Source organism: Papaver somniferum, chromosome 5, assembly GCF_003573695.1.
Source record: "Papaver somniferum cultivar HN1 chromosome 5, ASM357369v1, whole genome shotgun sequence".
NCBI classification, from domain to species: domain Eukaryota; kingdom Viridiplantae; phylum Streptophyta; class Magnoliopsida; order Ranunculales; family Papaveraceae; genus Papaver; species Papaver somniferum.
Genome location: NC_039362.1, coordinates 50,326,873 through 50,335,326, shown reverse-complemented (window position 1 = coordinate 50,335,326; position 8,454 = coordinate 50,326,873). Strand labels below are relative to the sequence as shown.

At 35.6% G+C, this 8,454-nt stretch overlaps 1 long non-coding RNA gene across 8 annotated transcripts; it reads left to right on the top strand.

The window, feature by feature from the left end:
* The first annotated feature begins 349 nt into the window (after positions 1-349).
* Positions 350-5,590, top strand: LOC113281553. Of its 8 annotated transcripts, none has more exons than XR_003326228.1 (11): positions 350-633; positions 738-780; positions 1,050-1,110; positions 1,915-2,071; positions 2,211-2,284; positions 2,418-2,620; positions 3,113-3,186; positions 3,313-3,547; positions 3,670-3,821; positions 4,449-4,562; positions 4,683-5,590. It is a non-coding gene; the product is annotated as an uncharacterized LOC113281553 (long non-coding RNA). The 8 variants fall into 8 exon arrangements; XR_003326227.1 differs by having other exon boundaries at positions 1,806-2,071; XR_003326226.1 differs by having other exon boundaries at positions 1,796-2,071.
* Positions 5,591-8,454: the final 2,864 nt, after the last annotated feature.

The window sequence follows — 8,454 nt, the reverse complement described above, 5'->3', positions numbered from 1 at the left end:
TTGTGATCAGAGAGACTGAGTTGTCAAGATTTTCATCTGATGAACCAGTCTCAATGGGATCATCCACAGACACTAGTGGAAAAAGGGCTATTTGGGACACAATGAAACGACACAGAAAATATGGGAAAACGACTACATATTGAACGTGTCTCTGACCAAAGTCAAAGCGTTGTGTAGCATGACTTTGATTGACTAATATAACGACACATTCAACATGTACTTGACTAAGTCAAACACATCGTTTTTGTATGACTTTGTTTGACTTCTATAACGACGTGTGAATTGTAGCATTTCGTTGGTAGATATTTTCGAGGAGATAGGAAAAAATAACTCTCTTAAACTCATTCTCTTTCATTGTCGGTTCTTCTCTCTCATTTCCCTCCCACACCAGAGCCTTTTCTTCTCTCATTTCCCTCTTCCGAATCTTTCCTTACCCAAGTTATATTAAAGATCGTTCATGGCTTCAACAAAGATCGTGAGAAGAGCTTCGTTGATGTTTGTTCTGAAGAACGGAAACCATTATAGTCACTTCCTCTTTGATCGTTCTTATTCAACTATATTTCGTTGATGTTAGGGTTATAACTAATTGTTCTTGTGAGAATTCCTTATTTTTAGTTTCTGCAATTTCAGAAGGTAAAATTAACTGCAAATTTATTTATTTCTTTTCCTATTTTTGTCTTTGCTATTTGTTGGTTTATTTGTTGTTAGGGTTTGATAAATCTTGATTTTTGTTGTAGGAGCTATTAGAAGACCGATTGATCATCAATGATGGTTCACAAGGTAAATATCTTTCACCCTAACTTATTCTTTTCATTTCCATTTCCATTTTTTTAGATCTGTTGGTATATGTTTCTTATGACAGAAATAATGTTGGAGTTTTGGTCTGATTATCGACTTTAGGGGTTTTCATGTTTAATCTGTTGATTTTATTTTTTATTTTTATGTTTTAATTTGATGATTCTTATTCTGATTTGGTAGATTTGGTGATTTTCATTCTAATTGGGACTTTTTTTGTTCAATTTTTATTTATATTCTTGTTTGGCGTGTAGGATTCTAAGTATGTCTTCGTTGAGAGGAGGAACTGGAGTTGGAAAACAATACCCTGATATGGTAGTGATGCTTACTTTCTCTGTTTTCCTATCACCTAAGGTATCTGATACCGTTGTTGTGTAAAGCCCCGTCTCCTTTACCCATTTTGTGTGCTACTGGTTCCGGTCTCATTTGATTATGTGAATTATTTGGTTTTTGAGTAATGATACAGCCTGCACTTTCAACCCAACTTAATCATGTTTTTTCTGCCATAACGAGATTTGTTTCCCAATCATTGAATCTCAAGCTCTATAGTGTAATTAATATAGCCTAAACCATTGTTCAGATTGTTGTTGAGCGTAATCTGTTTGTAAAAAGATCCTCGCTTTGTTTTTTCCTAGTTACAAGGTTTTGAGCAGTTTCGCCTTTAAAGTCTGAAGTTTCTCAGTTAGTTCAAGGCATGTTCTTTTATTTAATATTTATGGCTTGATGAGTTAGGTGATCTCTAGCACTATTTTTTAAGACCCCTTGCGGCTTATGCTGTTAAGCTTTCTTATATCTTTTTAAAAGTGGTTTGATGCCTATTAATGAATCTTGGCGACGTACTGTCACTTGGCTTCAGTTTCTCCTTCATGTTTTTGACATGATTCTTATGTTAGATGGGTGTGCCAAACATCCCTATTTTGGCCATGGTACTCGTATTTATTGGGATTAATGTTGACACTAGGTATACCATTTTACTGGTTAGTAAGTTTATGATTTGTAGATCCTTGTAGTTGCACATAGTGGAGATATGCAGCATAGCTAAAGCACCACGATTTGTTGTCACTCCGAAGGAAATTGATGAGATTTGATTACTTCTGCAAAAACTGCCACACTGGGCAGCTTGTTCAAAAATGCAGGCTCTTGAATTCCTGACACCTATATATAAGGGTCATCCACGTGTTATGGATTATATTTTTAAGAGTTTTGGAGTCTTACCCTCCTGAAGGAATCACTTATTGTATGCATAAACTCCTGCAAGCTCCGGTATGATTATGGGGTGAGTTAACTACATTCTCGTCGTCGGTTTATAGATTGAATTTTGTTTGTACTTTTTATATAACATTCACGTGTCTGTTGCATTGCTAGTTACTTGTTATCAATATATATATATATATACGTTTTGCTCCATTTTGCAGAGATTAGTTGGAAGGCTATTTGCTCGGAGCAGCTCAAAGGAGTGATATATTTTCCCGTTGATAAGGCATTACTGGTGGGTAGTACAGTATGTTCTACGGTGTGATGGTGGGAATTATGCTGAATTTTATATGTTACTCATCATTTCTTGCACTATAAATTTAAGAGCAAATTTGTATGTTAAATTTTTTGAGTGTTGTCAATTGCAGGGAGAGACATGCAGCCCAGAGGTAGTGGTGAAAGACTCAACAGTTACCATGGTTTGATAATACCTGCAAAAAATTTAAGAAATTAAGTTCCATACTGCACATAAACTCAGGTATTCGAGGTGAATTTTGAGTTGGTACGAGTCCTTATTATCCGTTATGATTATGTGCGAAAAGGGGAACTTGCAGTCACATGAAGATGAAAGGTTTGCCACTATCATGCCTAGCTTCTTTTCTTGCAAACTAATTGTGAATTATGCAAAATTTATAATCTAACTTATCAGTGATGCTCATGATTGATGAATAAATCTTTGTATTTGGTACTAATGGTACCTGTTAGGCATTATGCTTTGCACTTTTATAGTTAACATGAGATAGGTGATAGTTACAGGTTCATTTTCAACTTCTATAGTATATGCAGGTTTGAATTTTATTTTCTTAAGCATTGTCCTAGTAATAAACTGCATTATTACTTGTAAGAATCTGAGAAATATGATATTATAGCATATTTAGGTTCATTCAAGTTTTAAATGGTTACGAGATGAGATGCATATCATATACAACACAAAGCAGTGTAACTTTCCTTTATTTTTGGCTCATGAGAAGAAGTTGTTGTTTAGTTACATGATTCCCTTTGGTTTGCACCAAAAGAAAGCTAACTATCCTTCATTTGGTTTTTCTGTTATCTGGTGTTGCAGATGAAAGCTCCATATGAAGCTAAAGCACCAGAACTCGAGATGAAACAATCATGCCTGCTTATAACAAAGCACATGTATACTTTGAACTTATCTTCTTTTGCATGTCTGCATTAGACAACTTAATTAAGATGGTGGAAATCTTCCTTATTTCCCTCAGTTGTTAATTCTCTAATTCTCTATTAACATCATGTTTTTTACAGGCTCATGAATTGTCCCTTGAGGGAGTTCCTGAACTCACTCTTACTGGCATACAAGCAAGCAAGAAATTAATCGAAGTCATTGTGTGCATGAAGTGTCTCACTTAATAATTACTGGACGATTTTTGTTTTTATGATCAGATGTATGTTGGTACATTTCTTGTCGGTATGGATAAAGTTCATTTGGTTATAAAGTTAGAGATAAAGTTAATCGAAATGATTGTCTTTCTCACTAAAGGTGAGTCGGTCTACAGATAAATTTTGATCTAACCAGCTTATTTTTGGTTCATAAAAACTTGTATAACATCTGAAATTTTGTGGTGTAAATTTTTTATTGATTCTCTGTTCGTGTGACTGCAGAGTTGTCCTTCAAGGTCATGGACCTCTCTATGGACATGCAGTGGACTTGGTTGTTTAAAGTTTTCTTGTTGCTGTTAGTGGCAAGATGATGAGTCCAATATGCAACAACTCTTGTCTGCGTTGTCGTTTGAGTCATGTTCATAATCTTGCAGGTATAATAGCATTATTGAATACGTAATCTGACAGGTCCTACATTTAGTAACCTATTTAACAATTATTAGGTCCTTTCATGCTCCATTAGGGTACTGCATCATAAGGTTAGTTTGTCAAAACATCATATGTGATAGGACACTGTGGATTACTCTTTTTACTTGATTTTTCAGCTCTTGAACTTTAAATCCCTTAAATCCTCATGTCTACGTATTTTAATTAGTAATTATTGAATATTTTCCTACAGTGTCACCAGCATTCATGTCTACATGTATTACTAATTACTAATATGACTAGCAGCGACCAAAGGTACAGATCAGGATGCTTGAAAAAAATGTTCGCTTACAGGTCATACTAAATTCTGTATTTATTAAACGAACATGTTGGCTTACAGGTCATGCTAAATTTAAATAGTCTTTCAACTATATTAGCAGTGACTAATACATATAAAAAGTCCCTCCTTCAATTACGCATTGCATACATATTGTTGGATAGATTCACTCATACCAATAACTACTTTTGTTGTGTAGGCTTCTGTTACAGGGGCCTTAGTAAAAGCTTGCCTAGGTTGTAGTCTCTCTATGGATTCGTTTAGTTTCGCTTACTTGTTCATATTATTTTCTTCTCAGGGTGTATGCTCTCTATGTTACACAGTTTCAACTTTCAACGGTTAATGAAATTTTAACCTTGCGTAAGCATAAGAAGGGATGCTTTATAGAGACTGATCATGTTTTCCCTTCTTGGTAATACTTAATTGCATGATAACAGGCTCCTGATAGACACATTTTTGTCTAAGTTGTCCTCAATTTTCTCTATGTTGGTACTCGATTTTGTATTTATTATGTTGTTTTGTGTATTTGTAGGTATTTTTGGGAAATAAACATTTTTGGAAAACTCGGCTCGAAAAACTGCTAAAGGCACCCGGAGGACATTTGCTATACGAACCCTAGATTTGGCTAAGGGGCACCCAAGGTTATGCGTAACCCAAATTCATCCTTAGCACCCATCTTCTTCTTTTGAATTTCATTTTGGCGGGAAAATGAAGAACATAACTGTGTGATTTTCGATTGAAGTTTGAAGGAGTTCTAGGTAGACTAAAGGGCTGAAATTTGTTGGGTAGTTGTGATACGTCCCAACAAAACTATCATGAGTGATTTGATCGATTAAAATTGGCTGGATTCCCGCGAAGAAGTAAATAGAGCAACACTTTCTCGGGAAGAGTATTTCACGGGTTTTGAAGAGTTTGAACATGTTCTGATGACTCGATCAACATTCTGGAACGTGTATTGACCTGTTCAGAGTGTGCTGGCAGAGAATCAATCAACGCGTGAGGAGGTAAAATAGGGAAGAAAATATTCCCGAGAATATTTTTTTTCACTGGCGAGTTATGAAGAGATTTCCAGAGTTAATGCAGAGGTTGGATGACCCCGTTGAGTATAAAATAGGTTCTTGGGCACCAGAAAGGGGTATGGAGAGTTTGGGGAGTAGTACAACGTGAAAATCATAACTGAAGAGAATATCTTTCTGCTACTGCGTAAGGAGGAAGAACATGAAGAACAACAGCTGCTAAAAACAGTCGCTGAAGCTACAGTGACAGCGACAAAGACGTGGCAGTCGTATAGATACAGTGACGGTGACACATTGCTTTTACCGTTCTCCTTAACAGTTTTGTTTGTAACAAAAATAAGTGTTACAACCCGTTTTAATAATTTTTCCTCCCTTTTCATCTTTGTAAACACTCGTTGAGCAATAAAAATGAATTTTGAGCGTATTCCAACATGTGGAGCTAGACCCCATCACCGGGATAATGAAGGAAGCCAAATTTCACTAATGCGGTAATTATAGTAATTCTTTTTATGACTAATTGCACAGTATTTAATTGAATCATGATTATCATTGAATGGTTGTCATTTCAATTGATGGGTTATGCTTGCTTAAATGTTTTGATATCCCATGCTTTAGATTTACATCCATTACTTTCGAAATCTATTTTAGGCAATGAATTAGAGTCAATGAAACTTTATATCATGAGCTATTATTGTTTAGAATTGGTATTTAAACTGCATGAAATTGAAGTCTGGTGGAATTCTGAGTCTCGGACATATCTTCATATTGTGACAATATTTTGTATATATATATTTCTTTTATTTTAGTTTATTAATTCTTAAAAACAATCTCATCAAGTCCGAGTGAACGACAACCTTTTACCACTATCAAAATTTCGATCAATTTTTGGCGCCGCTGCCGGGGATTTGTTTATAGATTTGTTTTTAGGTTTATTTTATTTGTTCTTTTTTACGCGTTTTGGTATTTTTGTTTGATTTCAGATTTGGAGCTAAGCTAAAGAAAAAAGAGAAAGTGATGAAAAGAAAGGAAAATCCCAAATAGGAAAGAAAAGAGAAATCCAAAAGGAGTGAAGAAGAAGATTTTGTATATTATTTTATTTTGTTTTTTTAGAAACTGTAATTAAGGTTTTTATTTTTGTAATATTTTATTTTTGGACATTTTTTTTTCTTTTCTTTCGGACATTGAACATTGGACTTTATTTTTAAAACCCCAAGGAAGGGTTGGTTTAAATATAAACTGCACAGGGAAGGACGACAGTTAGGATACTGTCTCGGCCCCTCGGGTTCGTACACTGACATTGGAGTCTGTGGCCCGAGTCGACCTCAACGGTTCATCCCCCGTCTGGAACGGGAGGTAAGAATTCTAAACACCCGCGAATCCCCTGTCAGCGGGTTTACTGGATGATTTTGTATGCATATATGTTGAGGACCTGAAATCGAATTTAATTTTCTAGTAAAGGGCAAGCCTGGCCAAATCAAGATAAGGACTCGGATTTCATCACCGTTTCCTTCTTGCCCGCCTTAGGAACACGTAACCTACGCGAACCTAAGCCTTAAAATTTGGACGAGAACGAGACTGATAGGGTAACAAGCTTAATTGGAAAGTCGTTCGAAAAATATTGGTTACTCTTTTGAGCATACTTTGAAGTTCATGTTGGTTTCTGTGAGTTGAATACGCCGCCTTATAATGCCGGTGAGGCCTTGGGTATCAAAGCTCCACGCAGCTTCCCTCGTCTCTATTCAACTTACTTTAACTCAGATTGATTCCAGAGGGGTTTACTCAGATTGTAACGAATTCCTTTTCGAAAGAATAGAAGCTTGTCTAGAAACAATCTAAGTGGATCCATCATGTTTTTTTTTTGCTAGATAAAATAGGCTTGTTGTGGTCGAGTCAGCCTTCTTTGTGCTTGTTTAGAATTCCCTTGCAGTTAGGATGTCAAACTGGTATTATAGTAGCCAATACAATGAGTATCCGACTGAGCAGCTTGGACATTATCCTTTTTATGACCATAGTGTGAATAGTGATTGGGAACGCAAAAATTTTGAAGGTTATGGTCCATACCATTGGGTGAGCCCAATTACTATCCACATACCCACATGTCATACGTCCAAAACAATCCTTCTATTTATCTAGAAGAGTCTCTCAAGAGTTTCAATGAGTCAACACAGAAATTTCAATTATTTATGAAAGAGACTTGTAATATTCCGCTCCCAGAAGAGTCCGTATAGCAGTCAACTAAGATGTCTCTAGAAGAGTCCCTCAAGCAATTTACTGAGAGTACAAATAGGATTGTAGAAAAATTTGCTCAAGATAGTCTTAAATACCAATATAGTGTTCCCAATACCACCCTTGAAAATAAGAATAGTTTTTATTCACATAATCAAGATGACGAGGTTAGAATTGGTAATACTACTTATTTAGATGGGGTTCGATCTTTTTCATGTTATTATAATGATGATTATGATGAGGATAGTATTGATGAAGAACATAAAATATGTAGGCATAGTGATTAAGAATTTGTTACTCCGATTGAGCTTTATAATGATAGTATTGTTTCTAGTACAAATCCAAATAATTTTAATAATTATTCACCTATTCAAAAGGAGGAGGATTTGACTAGAGATACCACCGTTTTAGACGATGTAGTTCATGATCCTTTAGCCTACAGTGTGTTGGATAATCCATTATTTGATGTGCCTATCAGTGAATCATAGGAAGTAATTATGATTAACACCTTAGTTAATGAGCCTTTAGTAGAAACTTTCGCTGATAATCCTTTATATGATTGTGATGATGGTTTAGAGGAAAGAGTTTACCCTGAGAATATATTGTTTTAGAGTCTAGCGATTTAGAAACACTAGTCTTAGAAGACCCTAAACTCGTAGAAATGAGTGACGATGAACCTGACTTAGAAGAATCAATTGACCATTTCCAGGAATCTGATGACCTAGAAATTAGGGAAGTTGTGACTAGTCTTTCTAGAGACACTGAAAACTCTAAGTTTGGGGGTGATTATCATTCTCCGTGTGCTTTAACTCTTAGAAAGATCCCTCACTTGGGACTTGATATATGTGCCTCAACCATTGTGCCAGATTACTGTCATACTAGCTCTCCCGAACCTAATAATGTCCGGGAAGAAGTTCAGTTTTTAGAAACCCATCCTCTGGTTGATGTGGTTTACCCAGGCTATGATACCCAGATTGATTTTGTTTTCCCACCATAAACTTTTATTCCAATTGTGGGAACGTTTGAATTTGAAATGTGTCAGTTATTGAGTTTTGAGACTAA